Source organism: Eptesicus fuscus, chromosome 16 (assembly GCF_027574615.1).
Source record: "Eptesicus fuscus isolate TK198812 chromosome 16, DD_ASM_mEF_20220401, whole genome shotgun sequence".
Classification (NCBI taxonomy): domain Eukaryota; kingdom Metazoa; phylum Chordata; class Mammalia; order Chiroptera; family Vespertilionidae; genus Eptesicus; species Eptesicus fuscus.
The window spans coordinates 22,308,366-22,327,342 of NC_072488.1; the positions used below are offsets into that span (position 1 = coordinate 22,308,366).

The 18,977-nt window shown below is 53.3% G+C and overlaps 1 long non-coding RNA gene across 1 annotated transcript in view; it reads left to right on the plus strand.

The window, feature by feature from the left end:
* The window catches only part of LOC114230276 (uncharacterized), a 198,577-nt gene extending 181,893 nt beyond the window's left edge, over positions 1-16,684 (plus strand). Inside the window, exon 3 of the long non-coding RNA XR_008558559.1 lies at positions 16,151-16,684. This is a non-coding gene — a long non-coding RNA (uncharacterized LOC114230276). The remainder of the gene's footprint in view (positions 1-16,150) is intronic.
* Positions 16,685-18,977: the final 2,293 nt, after the last annotated feature.

The window sequence follows — 18,977 nt, forward strand, 5'->3', positions numbered from 1 at the left end:
TTCAACCCCAGGTTGTGTGCCACCAGAACCCCCATTATAAACCACTATGCTATACTATTGTCTCTCTCTCTCTCTCTCTCTCTCTCTCTATATATATATATATATATATATATATATATATATATATATTATTTTTATTGATTTTTTACAGAGAGGAAGGGAGAGGTATAGAGAGTTAGAAACATCAATGAGAGAGAGACATCGACCAGCTGCCTCCTGCACACTCCCTACTAGGGATGTGCCTGCAACCAAGGTACATGCCCTTGACCGGAATCGAACCCAGAACCCTTCAGTCCCCAGGCCGACACTCTATCCACTGAGCCAAACCAGCTAGGGCTATACTATTGTCTCTTTACACTTATATTTTTAAACAAGAAAAAGCGAGTTACTTGGTTTAAGCTGCCTTTGGCTTTAGGAGCACAGACTTGTGACATTCCAGGTCATTTCCAGCCCCATGTCTGTCTGTCTGTCTGTCTGTCCCCTTTCCTCCCTACACACACTCTTGCCTTATCCTCGTGCTGCCAGGCACATCCCTGTGACCTCCTGGTTCCTCCCTGGCCAGGCACCAGGCCTGTGGGAACACTGAGCTCTGAAATATACGCCCATCCCACCCCCCGATGCCCGTCCCTTCCCCATGCCCAGGCTCTGCCCAGGCCAGCATTCCTGGAAAGCTCAAAGGCGGCCTCTTTCAGGGGAGACTCTCCCTGGGGCTGCTATGGCTGGAAGTGGGATAAGCGAGAAGGGCCCACCCACAGTCCCACAGAGGCAGCATCTGGGGCCACAGAGCTTGACGTGGGCTGAGCCTCTTCTCTGTGACGGGGCCTTGGCAGGCGCGAGACCCGCAGAGTGCCCTCCCCATCGCAGTGTGTCCACTGGGGCTTTTTCTGGACTCTCGGGGTCCAGCACTCCCCCCACCCAGCTTTACTCAGTCCCATCCCATTACCAGAGCTTGCGTCACTGTGTGTCCTGCCCTGTGCTGGGTGCCACAGGGCTGCCCCTGCCCTGATGGCTCTCCCCGCGGGACGAGCCCTGCAGCCTTCCCGGGAGCTGCCCACCACACTGTGCGGCCAACCCCTCAAGACCTTCCGGGCCTGTGCGCAGCCCTCTGCTGACTATTCGCCTCGGGGACCTCCACCTGCTGCTGAGGGGGCCCAAGAGCATGTCCTACCTGCTGACCCCAGGCCCCAGCTCCCAACTCGGACCTGGGCACTGGCAGCAAAGCCCCAGCAACACTGCCCCCTGCCCGGGGCCAAGTGTGGGGCCTGCCTCTCAGCACACGACTAACTGGGCTCCTCCCCGGCCCAGGCACTTCCAGCCCCTCCTCCTTGCCCAGCCCCAGTCAGAGGCCAGTCAGCTCCCCCTGCCCTCGAGCCCTGGCGGGTTGGGGTAGGAAGGAAGGAGCTGTCTGGGTGCCAGGGCCTGAGGAGGCGGGGCAGGCCCTCACGGCTCACTGACCTTCAGCAGGACCTTCTGAGCATTCTTTGATCTAGAATTGCCACATACACACACACACACACACACACACACACACACACACTCCCATTCACACCCAGCCACGCTCTGACCAGCGATGAAACAGTCCAGGTGTGGGGCTGAGGCAGGCCAGGGAGGGGCCTCCTGGCCTCTCCTTAAGGAGGCCCTGGCACCTCCTGGTACTGGAGCACGAGCAGAGCCTGCCCAGTCTGGGAGAGAGGCCCCTCCTCAAAACGGGCACCAATCACCAATTCTGGCGACTTAGGATCCCTGCTCCTTGGCATATAAACCCAACTTACAATTCTCTCTCTCTCTCTCTCTCTCTCTCTCTCTCTCTCTCTCTCACACACACACACACACACACACACACACACACACACACTGTACTCACCCCTAGACTCCTCGTCATTGGCAACCCCTCAAGGTCTCCTCCCTGCCCCCACTCTAGCCTCATAGAAAATATTAAAGCCCCACAAAGCCTTGGGCCCTGACTCAACTCCTAGCAGCTGAGATCAGCCCTGGTGGCCCAGTTTGGGGGACTTTCCCAATAGGGTCTGTCCCGATTTGGCCCCACTGTCCCTTGGCTAGGCTTAGCGATTGCTGAGTGGCCCGCCGCACACCTTCCCTGCGCCTGTCCCTGTCCCTGCACCTGCCCTGCACGCACGGTGGCCCCGTACTACTTCCCAGGACCTGCAGACGGCTTAGGGTCAGAGTATTTTCTTTTCTGTCCTGTTCTTTGTTTTTTGTTGTTGTTTTGGTTTTGGTTTGGTTTGGGTTTTTTGCCCCATGTACATGCTGTTGATGGCTCAGCCCCAAATGCCCTCCCTCCTTGCCTTCCTGACCAGAAACCAGCAGTCCACAGGTCAACCCTCGAGCCCTGTACTGAGAGCTTTACGTGTCTCCATTCATTTGACCCCCACAGAAGCCTATGAACCAAGTACCATTAATTGTACCCATTGTTCAGATGAGGAAACTGAAGGCGAGAGAGGTCATGGAATGATGCATTTCTGCCCACCTTCCCGGGACTCTCCCTTCTCTTCTTCTCTGCACCCCTGCCCACTGCCCCCCACAGGAGCAACTGTCCCAACCTAGAGCCTCTGCCCCTGGCAGTGGCTTCTGCTGAGCCTGTTACTTCAGTCCCCAGGTGTTGGCGCTGGTTCTTTGCCTTCCTGAGCTCTGTGAGAGCTGGGGGGCGCGGGGCCTGGGCCTGAGTCCCTGCCCCGCCTTGCTGCCCGGCACCTAGCCTGGCAAGTTAGCAGTGCAGGTACCTCTTCGCTGCCTGGAGAAGTGGGCCACAGGGAGGATGATCAGAGCCCTCCTCCTCTCTCCCTTCCCTCCACCTTCCTCCCCTCTCCTCACCCTGGCTAGCCCTGCTCTCGCCTTTCCTACCCGTTCCCAGGAGCAGTGGGGACTTCTGCCGGCTCTCAGGTTGGCGTTGCTGCAGGAAGCGGGATCTGTGTGGGGCTGACCCCGGGAGAGGTGTGGGGCTGAACCAGCTCGAAGGCGGCCCAGCCTGGACCTGGACACCGGCCTGGGCACAGCACCCTGTCACTTCTGGGTGGCCACTTCCGTGTGCTTGTACCTTTGGAGGGGTGGAGGTGCAGAAGATGGAGGGAAATGAACCACTGAGCCAATACCACCTTTATTTAAGAGGCACTGAGTTAAAAATAGACCGAGTGCCCAAGTGCAAGCAGCAAGCACACTGACTTCTGGCTCAGACGGGGCCCTGAGAGCTGTCCACGCCCTGGGGCCCTCCGCCTGGGCTCCTGCTCCTGCAGACAGACTTGTGATTCTGTCAAGTGTCACACACACCCCAGCGTTGCTGGTGGCACCAGCAACATGTTTTGTGTGCTTCGAAGATTGCCGGGTTTTGTAGCAAAAGAGCATGAACTTTAGACCTAGCAGGACCCCAGCGGGGGGGGGGGGGGTCACTGAATCACTGCCCCATTTCCACCCCCCATTTTGCAGAGCAGAGGACTGACGTTCCCAAAGAAATGACTGGTTCAAGGTCATGCCCAGCAAGGCAAAATCAGGTCTCTTGGCACCCAACTCAGGACTCTTTCCACTGTGTTACATCATGCTAATCATGTCATATTGCACAATGTTTGGATATATTTTGTTCTTTCGTGTTCTGTTATGTAATGTCATGTAGGCAGAGGAATGGGCTGAGGGTGGAGGTGGGGAAGTCATTGGAAGGAGAAGGTGATGAAAAGGCCATAAGGCAGTGAGCCCAGACCCTCCCCCACCCAGATCAAGCCCAGCTCCCTCACCTGAGATTTCAGTTTGTCATGGGGGGTGTGGTGCGCACCCAGTACCCTAATTAGCCAGTGTTGACAGTTTCTGGTTTGTGTGTTATCACCTTGGGTCCACTTATCTTTATCAGAGCCAAAGGTTGATTGGACCACTCTAGCCTGTCTCAAAGCAACTCCACTAGGATTCCATGGAATGTTTATGACGACTGCAAGTAACAGCCCTCTTTCCTCAAGATAGCGCCTGGCTTGCCTAAGAACTGCCCCCCTGGAGTCGTGGGTTCAATCCCCACCCTGCCCACCAAGAAGAGAGTGCAGAGTTCTCCCCTCGGAAGGAAAGTGAGGCCCAGGCAAAGCAGGCCGGGCATGGATGCAGGCCCCCTGACCTCCAGCCTCAGGCACCCCACAGCCATGCCCCGGGTACCTGAACCTGCCAGAACCCCTGCCAGGGGCCTCAGCTCCTGCTCCTCCAGCTGAGCAAAGGTTCCTGGGCCTTATCCACCTAGAGTAGTGGTCGGCAAATTGCGGCTCGAGAGCCACATGGGGCTCCTTGGCATCCTTGAGTGTGGCTCTTCCGCAAAATATCTGGGCGATTGAAACTTCGTGGCCCACGTGCAGAAGTCGGTTTTCGGCTCTCAAGAGAAATTTCAATCGTTGTACTGTTGATATTTGGCTCTGTTGACTAATGAGTTTGCCGACCACTGACCTAGAGGATGGAATAATAATGTGGCCATCTATGCCTCAGCCCTGGCCCCTCTCAGCCAGCCTCCCCCTCCCCATTAGGACAGAGAGATGGGCCTGTGAGAGCACACTGCAGATGGCCTCTATGGCCCCCCGAAGTCATTCTCGGTCTGTTGGCAACATTGGCCTCACAACCAGGCCCTCGGGTCCTTCCTGATCCCCTCTGAGCCTCAGGGGAGATAGCTTCTCTGAGAAATGACTTCAACTTCCTGATCCTGACCTTCCCACCTGGACCCTGTTGATCCAATGATGTCGGAGAGGACCGGGTCCGACTCCCAGCTCCAGCCACGGTTTGCTTCCTTGGGACGCTGGGCAGTTCACTTCGCACCCAGACTTCAACTGTATCACCTGTCCGCTGGGACTCGGTGCCTGAGTCCGGGTGACTGCCACTCCCCCTCTGCATATAGACCCCCCCGGAATAGGATCCAGGCCCTGGGTGTAGCTCTTTGTGTCTCACACCTCATTGGGCTCCACTTACAGCCCCCCAAACCCCCTAAGTTCCTGGGCCAGGTCTCCAGGAAACTCCTGGGGGAGAGGGAGACTCCTGGTGAGGACGTCCTCAGAGTCCTCAAGGGCGGACAGGTTCCTGCCCAGCAGGTGTGTGTGTGTGTGTGTGTGTGTCCACCCACCCTCCCAGGGCATTGTCTGGAGGGGGCATTGTCCGGGGGCTGGGCGGTTGCCTTTATGGCCAGGCATAAAAGGTAATCATTGACCACATCAATGCCGACCTGCGCGTCAGGACCCGCCCAGGCTCGACCCTGCCAGGCCCTGGATTATTTTACAGTCACATAAAAGGAGCCTCCAGACTGGCCCCTGGGGACTTTGGCCCTCAAGGGGGGAGCAGGAGGGAGCCGTTCCCTAGAGACGGCCTTTTCTTATAGTAATATTTACTTGGCCAGCGAAGAGTCCCCGCCTTTTATCAAACACCACTGGGATTGTCTCAGCCTAGCCTGCCTAAGCCACAGAGTCCCCACCAGCCACCCGGATGAACCCAGCAGGGCCCCCTCCTCAGGATGAGACTCAGGACACATCGAGGCAATGTTCTTGCTTTCACAAGTTTCATTGCATTGAGCCGTCACTAGCCCCAGGGAGTAGGAACCAATATTATCCCCATTGATACATTGGAAAACGGGGTCTCAGAGAGGCCGAGTAACATGCCCAAGTCACACAGCCAGTAAATGGCAAACTTCAACAACTAACTTCCCATAGTCTAGATCCGTGGTCGGCAAACTGCGGCTCCCGAGCCACATGCGGCTCTTTGGCCCCTTGAGTGTGGCTCTTCCACAACATACCACGGTCTGGGCGAGTCTATTTTGAAGAAGTGGCGTTAGAAGAAGTTTAAGTTTAAAAAATTTGGCTCTCAAAAGAAATGTCAATCGTTGTACTGTTGCTATTTGGCTCTGTTGACGAATGAGTTTGCCGACCACTGGTCTAGATGGCAGCAGTTTCCAGATTTGTTTGTGAATTGCCAGCAGTCAAAACAGCTCTTAGCACACACCTTTGATCTATTTATACATATCCATAAATCATGTGCATGTATGACTGAAAACCTCTATACTGAATATTAGCAAATACCTGCACATCCTACAGTTCAAACCAGAGCAAATCAACACAACAGGCACTCCTCGAAACTGGATTCCAGCAGGGACACCTGGGGCAGAGAGAGAAAGTAGGCATGCTGAACTCTGGAGGAAAGGTGAATATATTGGGAAAGGGCATTCCAAACAAATGCTTGAGCAAAACCCAAGAGGCAGAAAATAGGAGGAAATGTTCAGGCTCAGACAAGAACCCTGGGAATGTGAATGAGCGCAGCCAGAGACAATGCTGGAAAGGTCGGGAGGGGCCCAGAGTAGCCAGCCCGACTGCCAGATCTTGTCTAGAATGCCGTGGGGAGCCGCGGCAGGTTCATGAACAGAGCTGTGTTTTGGAAGCTGCCCTCGGGCCACACTGGAAGCACAAATGCATTCTTAGACTGAGGTCCCTGGAGTCCTACGGCCCTTCCGGAGGCACGAGGCTGAAGGCCAGTTAGGAGTTGCCACACTTCTGTATCTTCACACACACTCTGCCATTTACCAGCTGCGCAGCCTTGAGGGAGTTCAGCAACCTCCCTGGCCTTGGTTTTTCTCATCTATAAAATGGGCTCACAATAGTATGCACATCATGGCTATCGTCGCTCTGACAGCAGGGAGAGTTGGCTGATGTCTGGTTCAGTGGCTGGCACAGAGCAGATGCCCTGTCAATGGCTGCTGCTCTCACTGTTAGAACACACCTTCTCTTGGCTCTGCTTGAAGAAATCAAACCAACCCCCCCAATAACCTAGTTCAGACCTCACTTTAGAGGGTCCCAATAGACGTACTTCTCGCTCCCCTGGCTGAGCTAGTTCTGGCCTCACACCAGCCTGTAGCGCTTAGCACATTGTGTGACAGTTACTGACATGCAGGTCTGTCACCCAGACCCTCTCTGTGCTCGTGTACCAGACACGTAGAGAGCCTGGTTAAATGTTTGTGAGTCGGTTCAAAGTTGCATAAAAAGTGAAATAACATGAAAAGAGGAGGGGAGAAGGAGGAAGAGGAAAAGGCATCTTCAGAGGCACTGTGTTAAGCTCTTCAATGCATTGTTTTATGAATCCTCTCATCTACCTTATAAGGTACGCGCACCACGCAGGATATGCCGTGGTGGTAACAAACATCCCAGCATGTCAGTGGTTTAAAACAATATTTACTTCTCTCTCGTGCCAAATGAGCAGTGCGGGTTCTGGACTCTGTTGTCCTCACTCGGGGACCCAGGCTGAAGGACGCTCCTATCAACATTATTGTTCACCATCACCATGGCAGCGAGAAGGGATGTGAGAGTTCACACATTAGCTCTTTTTGTTGTTGTTGTTGCTACCTGGAAGCGGCATGTGTCGGTTTTACTCAGATTACATTGGCCAAAGCAAGTCACTAGACCACATAACTTCCAGGGGGTAGTGAAGTACAATCCTGCCAGGCCTGTTCCCAACTCTGTGTCATGAAGACCACACAAGGTGGGTCAGGTCCACCTCCAGCTGTGCTGACCACTCCCCACTGGGTCACCCAAAGCCCCCTTGTGGCAAAGAGTAGACCCCTCTACCCAAAGACTACCCATCTGCCCCCTTCCCTGGAAACCATGCCTCCGTAACATCAAAACGCAAGAATCTGGGTCAGTCTTTATCTTCCAGGAAAACTGAACTCATCGAGGAATCAGCCTTGACTTTGGTTAGGCAGGAAAATCACAACCATATTTCACATCCAATGCCGAGACATTGTGGGTCTGGCAAGGAGCACGGGAGAGAGGGAAAAAGCCAGGGGCAGCTGGCTTGGGTTTGGAATGTGATTTATTACCAAATAATTACAAGCTATCTGCAGGCTGGGATCACACACTTGAGTGTGTGCCACAAGGAGAGTCTGCCCCATGCATTTCTCAGAGCCCATTGCCTGTTTTTTCCATCACCATTTGCAGCTGGGATTGTGTGGGCTCTGTAGGCAAGTCTGCTGTGTGTATGTGTATTTGTGTAAGTGTGTGAGACAGCGAGTCAGAAAGAGGAACATCCCTTGTATGCACAGTCCCTGGTGGTGCCGAGAAGAGGGAAGGACAGGTCTCTGTCTAGCTTCTCATCCCAGGTTTAAGAAAGGACTTCCACATGCAAAAGTGTGTGCTAAGCCTGGCTCCCTATGAGAATCAGAAATGTCCTCAACTCCAGGCAAATTTCACTCTGCTCCAGGGGCGAGTTAAAGGACCACACAGTCAGACAAAGGGGTGAGGGGCTTGAGAGGAGGATAGGGACAAAAATAGACAGAGTTTCGGGCAGGCAAAGCAGAGCAAACGTTCAAGGTGGGAGACCAGCAGGATCCAGAGGCTAACTGGGGACAGAGGCAGGGCTTGCTGAGGGGCAGGGGCGGGGGGGGGGGGCAGGACAGTACCAGGTGGGGAGCGCAGGCTCTGGGGCTCTGCTGCTTACCAGCTGGGTAACCTGAGCAATTCCCCAGCCTCTGGAAGCCTGAGTTTCCTCAACTGTAAACTGAGGCTGAGAGCCCCCATAACCTAGGGCTGTGGTGGGGTCAGCGAGCTCATGAGAAAAGCCAGCACAGGCCTGGCTCCAAGAAAGAGTACAGTAGACTCGGCCCTGCCCTGTTCTCTGGATGGGGGAGGGCAGGGGAAGAGAGAAATCCTCCCTGGCTGTCCCAGCCTGTGTGAGCGGCAGGATGGGGAGGGCAGGGAGAGGGGTCCGTCCCCGACATTCAAGTCCAGAGGGAAACCAGTTACTAGTGAGCAGAGACCCAAGAAGAGCTCCCTTGTTTTTGGTCCTTCTCTTCCCCTACTGCCCTTCCCTCAAGACCTTGCTAATTTCCAGGGCCCTGCTGGTGGGGGTGGGAGTGGGGCAGTTGGAGTTCTGGAGGCATAAGAAGAAATTTCAGAACCTGCCTTTTAGGAGCTCATACTCTAACTGGGAGGCTCACTACCCAGAAAATACAAGGTGTACCAGTTAAAAATGCAGATTGACCATTTACCAGTTAATAATGAGGATACCGGTTAATAATGCGGATTTTGTAATCAAAGAGTACACGATCATTTCAAGAGAAACATCAAAAGTGCTTTATTCAAAGTAATGTCCATCGCTAGCTGCACATTTCCCCATCTTTCAGGTAATTTGTGGATACCGTCCCAATAGAACTTTTCTAGTTTTGAGGCAGACCATTCAGAGACCCAATTTTCCACTTCTTCGTACGTTTTGAAGTGCTGCTCAGAAAGTGCGTGTGCCATCGATCGGAACAAGTGGGAATCTGAAGGAGCAAGGTCTGGTGAATATGGCGGATGGGTTAATACTTCCCAGGCAAGATCTTTTAATGTGTCTTTAACTGGTTTTGAAGTGTGTAATGGTGCGTCATCATGAAGCAAAATTACTTTGCCGTGTCTTCTGGCCCATTCTGGTCATTTCATGATCAAAGCGTGGTTCAAATTGATTATTTGTTGTCGGTAGTGATCAGTATTAACCGTTTCACCTCGTTTTAGAAGCTCATAATACCACACCTTCCTGATCCCACCAAATGCAAAGCATTGTCTTCTTTCCGAAGCGATTTGGCCTTGCAGTCCATGTTGATGGTTGACCTGGATCAACCCATGATTTGGTGCATTTGGGATTCTCAAAATAAATCCTCTTTTCATCGCCAGTCACAATCCGATGCAAAAAAGACTTTCTTTCCTGCCATTGAAGCAACATTTTACTGATGACTTTTCGGTTTTCCATTTGTCTTTCGTTCAGCTGATGTGACACCCATTTTCCTTCCTTTAAAATCTACCCCATTGCTTGTAAAGGATCGGAAATTGTTTGCTGGGCAATGTTTAATCTTTCTGCAAGTTGTTTTTGAGTTTGACACACATCTTCATCCAATAATGCTTGTAATTGTTGGTCTTCAAACTTTCTTGTTTGACCTAGATGTTCTTTGTCTTTCACATCAAAATCATCACTTTTAAAGCGTTTAAACCAGCGTTCACAAGTATCTTGAGATGGAGCATGTTCACCATAAGCTTCCCGAAGTACACGATAACTTTCAGCAGCACTTTTCTTCAAAGTAAAGTAATAAATTAAAACTTCCCACAAATGCTCTTTTGGCACAAAATTCGACATTTTTAAGTGTAAAAATATCTATGATGTTAACACCTTCATAAAATTTGACATATGAAGTTTTGAAGCGTGTTGTCAATACAACAAAATAGCATACATATCAAATCGCATATATATCAACATATGTGTAACTCCACCTATTGAAAAAAATCTGCTTTAGTAACCGGTACACTTAGTAAGGAATAGAAACCATGGTTTGGGGCTGGAAGAGTCCAGGGCCAGGAGATGGCATCAGGGAAGAAGCTAGAGCCTGGAGGATGGAGAAGGCAGGTATGAGGGCCCGGAGGGCACGCAGGCAGTGAGCACAGCCAGAAGAAAGGCCTGGAGGGGCTCGTGGGGAGCAGTTGGGCAGCAAATATGGGACCTAGAAACCGGAGCATAGGCCAGGCTGTGAGTCCTGGGGGCACGCCTGGCCTCAGGATTGTGGGGAGGCTCGACAGGGCTCTGGGGTTTGTTTGGTCAGGAACGGGGAATGCAGCCAGAGCACCCAGAGATAGTTCCGGGCACAGGTGTGGGGAGCGGGATGCACACAAGGGAAGGGCAACTGTCTCTGGAGGGGGTCCTCACCTCCTGGTCCGATAGGCCTGGGGACAGGACCTCACTCACCATCCCACAGTCAGGCCCCGGCTGTGTTGACAAGCGGGCCCTTCCCCCTGGCTGGGGAGCTGAGATGTGGCATTGTTACACTGGAAGTGAGTCACTGAGCTTTTCCTTCCTTCTCTTCCTCTCCACTTTGCTTGTCTGCATATTCTCATACTCTCCGCCCCGCCCCCTTACACACACACACACACACACACACACACACACACACACACACCCTTTCAAAATCCATGAATCATAAGTAAGTGGTCTAGCAGCATACACGCCTTGATCCAGCGCACTGGGAGGAGAGGGGCTTGGCTCAGGGCTCTGGGCCGAGCGTGTGTCTGTGGGCACGTGCCCACAGGTGTGGTGGCCTCTCTGACATGCAGGTGTCTTGAATCTGTGAGCTCATCAGTGTGGTTGAGGTCAGGAGGGGGTATCTGTGAGGCGAGCTGTGGCATCTACGTGTCTGTGAGGTTGTGGTTGGAGGAGTTTCCATGGGGCGGGGGGTGCTGTGCGTTCATCAGCTGTGGGGTGTCTGTACTGTCCGCCTGTGCCGCAGAGGACTGGGCGCGGGTGGGGAGAGTGTGTTTGTGCCAGAGGTGTGTCCGAATGGATATCCGCGTTGTGGAGGGGGTGGGTGCCGGGCGTGGAGGAAGTGTTTCTGTCTGTGTTTGTGCGGCGTTGGGGGTGTCTGTGCCTGGACAGCCAGCCTTGCCTCTGACTCTGCAGACGGTGAAAGGGTTTGGATTTGTGACTGAGGCCCGTGTGGTGCCTCCAGTTACATTCCCTTCAGCCTGGCCTTCAGGTGGGAGATGAACCCAAGTCAACATGGGTGGCTGTGACCCTGGCCCATGTGGCTCAGTGGTTGGAGTGTTGCCCAATGCACCGAAGGATCACAGGTTCAGTTCCCAGTCAGGGCACATACCTAGGCTATGAGTTTGATCTCCCTTCGGGGTGCATATGGGAGGCAACCAGTCGATGCTTCTCTCTCACATCAATGTTTCTCTCTCTCTCTCTCTCTTCCTTCCTCTTTCTCTCTCAAATCAATAAAAAAACATCCTCAGATGAGGATTTTAAAAAAACAAAACATTGGTAGCTGTGGTCAAGAGCAGTGTCACACTCACAGGGGTTCTCCAGCGGGTAGGGAAGCTCATCAGACTGAGCACCTGGCCTAGAAAAGGAGTGAAGTTAGGGCCTGGCTCCCTCCCTCCCTTCCTCTCTCCCACCCAACCATCCTTACCCAGTCCACCCACCACACAGAGCCTGGCAGAGAGAAGGGGCACCAGGGCACAGGGCCTGCGGGGTACCACCAGGCAGGACTCAGCTCAGTCACCCCAGAGGATGCCCCTTCACCCAGCCTGTGGGTCTGTCCCTCACTTAGGAGCCCTCCCTGCAAACCCTAGAGGCAGGGCCTCTTTCTCCCTGTGTCCCGTGTGTAAACGGCGGACAGTGACACCTACAGAAAGGGGTTACCTGCACCCATGGTGAGCCTGGAGTCACGGCCACAGGGAGGGGAGCTCGGAGTCCATTCTCCCTTCCTCCTCCCCTCTCCTCCGGGGAGAAACCATTCAGTGCGATCCTCCCCTCGAGGGAGGGGAGTAGAATGCAGGTCCTTGGGCCCTCTCTAGGGGGCGCTGACAGGCAGCCAGCATGTGCCTGCACCTGTCAACGGATTCAATGGGCAAAAGATAAGGCAGGCCTGGGGGAGAGGAAGTGGGACTTAAGGATCTGTGAGATTGGGGGACTGAAGCGCAGTGGGACCTGAACAGGAGGGTTTGTCTGAGATGTGTGACTTCTGTCACCCACCGGCCCTAGGAAGAGCACCAGGGGCCCCCTGAGAGTTCAGTCCCAGGCTCCCACGGACTGGGCCCAGGAGGGGGTGGTCAGGCTGGCCCTGGACTCTTGACGAAGGCCCCACTCCTCCTGGAATGGAGGAGGAAGGGCGATGGGGAACCTGCGTTCTCTCTCCTCTGTAGTCCTCACCAAGGCAACACTCTCCCCTTAGAGCCCTTCAAGGAGTTGAAAATCCCCGACTTCAGCCCCACGAGGTGGCAGCAGACAAGGTGAGGGGACCCTCCCCCAGACTGGGCCCTGGAGAGGTCACGTGAGGGACTCTTCCTAACCTGGCTGCCTTCTCCTGGGATGTAGCCCAAAGATTGGAGGGGGGGGGGGGGTCCTGGGAGCAAAGCCACGCCCCTCCACCCCATGTGACCAGACTCCCTGTGTGCCTACATGGCCAGGAGGGAGGAAGCTCCAGGTTCAACTCTGAATTCTGGGGGGTGGTCCCGGTCCAAGGAGGTGCTGCCTTCCTCCAGCACTGCCCATTCATAAAGGGCACTTGTGCCCAGGCAACACCGCCCACCTGGGGCTGGGGGGCGGGGGCCACGCTGAACACAGTGCCACAGTGAAAACTGGACAAACGCGCCTGTGTGCGCCCTGGCCGAGGTGCCGGAGGAAGCGCGGCCGGGGCCGCAGTGTTAATGGGCCTCCTTCCCGCCCTGCCCAGCCAGCTCCTCGGTGCTCATCCCCTCTCCCCGGTAATGCCCGCTTCCGCTCAGGTCCCAGCACACTCCCTGCATGTCCCTGGCCACAGATCTGTCCTGCTTTGACAAACATCCCTCTCAGCCTTCGGGTTTATGGCTTTTCCGTGTGCCTTTCTTCATGTGGTTGGGAACCAACACTCTGGTCCCCTAAGCAGAGGCTGGGCCTGGGGTGGAGGAGGCTGGGGCTGGGCATGGAGGCTGGGCCTGGCCAAGCAACAGGAGGGGAGAGGAGAACCAGGAGGGAAAAACTCAGGAGGGGGCGCTCAGCAGGGTGAGCTCTGTCCTGAAGGAGGTCCAGACAGCTGCTGGAGCCAGGAGGGGACAAGGAGACCATTCCCGAAGCGGGGGAGGGGGCAGGGAGGGTCACACAAGCCCACAACTCCAAGAACACAAGCAGAGTAACCTGTGGGCTTGTTTTTCTTTTCTTTTCTTTTCTTTTTTAATGGAGCATTTATTAAGCACCAACTGGGACCTGTGCTAAGTAAACCCCATGAATTCCTTATCTCATTTAATTCTCACAGAAACTCCTCATTACCATTACCATTCTCCCCCCACCCCTCCTCCCCATTTTACAGATTACAAGACTGGGGCCCAGAGAGGTGAAGTCACAGGTGCCCATGTCACAGAGCTGATTAGTGGCAGAGCAAGGATTCAAACCCAGGCCGAGTCCACGTGTTGAACAAAAGCCACTCCACTATTTGCATTCTTGTCCGTCACTGTTTAGCTTTGGCATCTGGGCCTGTGACTGCCCAGGAGAGAAGTTTCCCCCACTCCAAGCAACTGGGCCAAAGGATAGCGTGAGGCGCGAGCGCATGCGCATACACACACACACACACACACACACACACACACACACACACACACACAAATGGAAGGAAGCAAAGGAAAGACATTTCTGGAGCATTAGCTGTATGCCTGACACTGTGTTTTACAGGTTAGTATTTTCCTTTTGTTTTTAGTCTCAACAATCCTATGAAGCAGATCTGACAACTCTCATTTTTACAGATGCGCCTCAGAGAGGTTCAAAGCTATTCAAAGGCAGAGCCAGCACCTAAAATTGACTCCATACCACCGGGCCTGATCTGTGTTCTGGGGGCTCCAACCTGCTGGAGAGAAGGCTGAGGGGGAGAGGGAGGTGAGGCCCAGCCCCCACAGCCCCAGCCCCAGCCCAGCCCCAGCCCCAGCGCACATCCTCTCTGCCTGCCTTTGTTCATAAAACCGAAAAAGTGATGATGGTTTTCCTTCCTCTCTTTAAGAAAACAACAGAATCAAAACAAACAGAGAAGGGGAACTCCCCGCCTGTAGCTTTGCCAGAAATAAAAGGAAGAAATAGTTTCAGTCATGCTCTGTGCCACCCTGCTGCTTGGGACAGGGTCTGGGAGAGGGAGAGAGAGAACCCCTCGTGAAAACCCAAAGCTTCAGCACCCCCCACCTCCTGGTCCTGACCTGAGCTCGGCCTGGTGGTCCTTAGCCCATCTGTCACCTCCCCTCCCAAGATCCCAGACACTTATGCAGCTGCAAATTCCCAGAGGGCTTTAGTAAATCCTAAGGAAGGGCAAAGAGGAAATAGAAACATGCAGGTCCCAGAAATAAAAACAGCCCCAAAATGCATACCGGTCCCCCAAAAAATGTACACCATGACCGCCCATGGCCAGTTCCTACTCAGGGTTCCCAGGCCTTGTCCCACTTCTCACTCTTGAGCTACAGGCACGAAAGCCCTCAGGAAGAGCTGTGAAGGGTCCCTTCCTTCCCAAAGTAAGGCTTGTCTGTACTTAACAACCACAACAATCAAAGTCTAGGCTAGCCTTGGGCTTATGGTAATACAAAACACCCACCCAATGCTGGTCACAGCCCTCCCATTTATCACAGAGATCAGGCTTAGTTCCAGATATCTTGTGCTGATTGGTTCTTTGGGGGTGACTGGCAGCTGCAGAGATCTGCCCCCTGTGTACAGCTTGGCGGCCTTAAAGGCTCAGCAGTGTTATCCTCACTGAGCCTGCAGAAACAGGACATGACCTCACAGAACCGGCCCATCAGTCAGCTTCATTCTTTGACAAAGATTGAAAGACAAGCAGTGCCCCTCGAAAACTGCCTGGATAGATTAAGGAATTTGTGGTCTGGGTTCAAGGTCAGTCTGGAAATAGTTTTTCCCCATTGAGACTTATTAGTCTCAGCAAATACTAAATGAGTATTTAGTTATGTATTCAGAACTGTACTTGGTCCTGTGGGAAATGACAGAGAAATCTCCGAGGGACCTGGGAGAGATGGTGGCAGAGAGATGATTGCAACTAAATAATTAGAGAAGAATCTAAACTTCTCTCAGAATCGTGGGAGGTTAGAGGGAGAAAGTGCATGAGTTCTATTGCTAACTGTTTAAGAATGACTGCACAACAGGACCCTGAGCTCTGAGGACAGACTGTCTGTTTCTTGTTGTGTTCCAGGGCTGACATGTCCTGCACTTAGTAGGTATTCAGTTGGCGTCTAATAAACGGCCACTGTTTGAGTTTCCTTATCAGTAGATAGTCAGAGGTCAAGCAAAGACTAGTCTTCTGAGAATGGGGCCAGGGCTGGGCTGAGGCCGCATCTTCTACCTCTCTGAGCAATCCCTTTCCTTCAGCACCCCCAGTGCCCCACTTTATCCTCTCTCATCTGAACACTAAGGCACTCATCTTCCTTTGCTTTCTGCCCTTAATGTTACAGGCAGTTAGACACACGCAGAGCAAGAACGGTGGGCCAGGTACATACACTCACCAGGGCAGAAAGCCCCAGCTGCCTAGCAAGGGGCAAAACTGGGGAAACAAGAACCTGGTCATGTGGTTTTGGACCCCTGATCTTTCACATCGCTGCTCCTTCGGCTCAGAGCCCCTGACCTTTTCCTCCCAGAAGATAACATCTAGGCCTCTGTTGTATTGCAGCTCCAGATTCAAAAAAGCAGCAAAACCAGACAAGTGACGCCATGGCTGCCTCAGGACCAGCTGCATTGACTAATGACCCCCTGCCCTACACGGACCAGTCACGACCCTGAAAGAGCACACCTGGAAAGCTGATGAATATTCTATTAAGACCCTCTCCTGAGACCGCCGCTAAGATTTACACCTGCAAGAGAGAGATAAATACGCTCAGGATGAAGGACCCAGCGCCTGCTCTTCCCCAGGGGAGCCATTCCCTTTCCTCTTCTTTCCTCTAAGGGACCCGGGAGCAATGGGCAGCGGCAGCTTGTCCATGGCTAACCCCCTGAACCTGTCTTCAAGACCCCCTTTTCTCTGACTTCTCAGTGAGCCCAAGCAGCCCTGCCTATGCTCTCCTGTTGCTTCTTCTGTGACCTTCCTTGTTTCTCTGTCCTAAATATATTTGTGGCCCTGACCGGTTTGGCTCAGTGGATAGAGCGTCGGCCTGCGGACTCAGGGGTCCCAGGTTCGATTCCGGTCAAGGGCATGTACCTTGGTTGTGGGCACATCCCCAGTAGGGGTGTGCAGGAGGCAGCTGATTGATGTTTTTCTCTCTCATTGATGTTTCTAACTCTCTATCCCTCTCCCTTCCTCTCTGTAAAAAATCAATAAAATATATTTTTAAAAATATATATATTTGTGACGTGGCCAACAAATTCTTACTTACTTTACTACACTTTGTCTCTTGATTGAAATCTTTCCTTCAAGAAGACAAGAACTGCCAGGCCGGTGTGGCTCAGTGGTTGAGTGTCGACCCATGACCAAGAGGTCACTGGCTCGATTCCGGTCAGGACACATATCCGGGTTGCGGGCTTGATCCCCAGTATAGGGCATGCAGGAAGCAGCCAATCGATGATGTTTCCATCTTTCTATACCTCTCCCTTCCTGTCTCTAAAAATCAATAAAAACATATTAATAAAAAAAGAAAAAGACAAGAAACGAGGTCTTGTCATCTTGCTGGTAACATTCATACATCCTCCAGTGCCCTCAGGAGTTACTGAGCCAAAACGCAGGTCAGACTGTGTGCTGCCCTCCCTCAGAAGCCTTGGTTGGCTCCCTAGTGCCCACCAAATAAAATCTAGGACAGCTGCCTCCCTCCCCACAACTGAAGTAAGAACAGTGGTTGGGGGCTCAGGCTCTACAGTCAGGCCCCTGGGTTTAGTTTCTGAATCTACCCCTTACCACGTGGCGACCCAGGACAAGTTACTGATATTTTCCAAGCCTCTGTTTCCTCTCTGTAAAATAGGGGTGCTAAGAGTATTCGGTCACAGAAGTTTGGCCAGGATTAAAGGAGGTACATCCGGCATCGGGACACACAGCGGCTTTTCTCAGGGCAATCCTTTTCCTCAGGATAATAGTGTTGTCTTGCCGAAACCGGTTTGGCTCAGTGGATAGAGCGTCAGCCTGCGGACTGGAAGGTCCCGGGTTCGATTCCGGTCAAGGGCATATACCTTGGTTGCGGGCACATCTCCAGTGGGGGGTGTGCAGGAGGCAGCTGGTCGATGTTTCTCTCTCATCGACGTTTCTAGCTCTCTATCCCTCTCCCTTCCTCCCTGTAAAAATCAATAAAATATATTAAAAAAAATAGTGTTGTCTTCCCACTGGCACAGGAAGCTTCCTGAGGGCAGGCACCGTGCGAATGTTGCCCTGCTTCTCTCCCAGGTCACAGCTCACCGTGGTGCCGTGGCAGTGTTACCGGACGAAATAGGTTCTTCCACGGTGTGGCGAGCTCAATAGTGCCCGTGGACCAGAGGGTAGAGCCCAGAAAGGGGACCCGGAGCTGGTGGATTTGATTTCTCCCCAGTCCGGAAACACCCTCCCCTGCCACTCCCCAGCCCTGCACACGCCTTCTCAGACTTTAAGAGACCACTCTGTCCGCCTCCTCCAGGAAGCCTGCCCGGAGGCTCAGGTTGGATCAGGCCCCTTGGTGTCCCCACTGCACTCATGGCAGATGAGTCTTGAATAATGCACTATTATAGAGTAGTTCTCCGTTTAGGCAACTGACTTTGAGGAGCCTGTGCCCCCCTCCCCTTCTCATTCCTCTGTGCGGTCTGGCTCAGCAGCAGCCCAATGAGGCTCTGAGGAATGAATACATGAACTTGCTCTGTGACCTTGAGCAAATTCCCTCTGTCTGGTTCTAACTAGGGGGAAAGCACTATATTTCTCAGATAAAGCAAGGAAGGGTCCTGAAGGTGGAGCGGGGAGAGAGACAGGAAAGGACTGGAATGGTTCGTGATACCCACTCTTGGCCAGATAGGATCCAGGGCCGCCACCGTGGCTCATCCAGGGAGCGGCAGGGTAGAGAATTGCTTCATCCCCGGATGTGGCCCTGGTGGGGAGCTGTCCTACACGGGATGAAGGGCATGGTCCCTTGGCAAGGTCAGTTTTTTAAAAGGAGGTGTATGTTCCCAGGCTCTTGCGGCCAGTAACCTGGTCCCTGAGACCTTCCCACAGGACCTGCCCCACCCTCCTGGCCACCAGCACCAGTGACCTTGAACCAGTTACCATTTATTTCTGGACCTCCAAGTTCTCCTCGCTACTGACCAGGGCTCCAGGTGCCATCCTGGGCTGCTGCCAGGGATGGAGTCCTGGCTGGCTGACCCACCCTCCCACCCGCTGGGGTGTTGGTCCAAGGCAGGCCGGTTTCAGGTTTCAGCCTTCAGAGTGTTTTCCTGTCTAGGGCACTTTCTATTTTTCAATACTTTTCCTATCGCAGCCAAACAACAAAAAAGGAAATGGGTGAGCTTTCTAAGGGCCCGGAGGGCGGGGGTGAGCAGAACCCACCCTGGGAAAG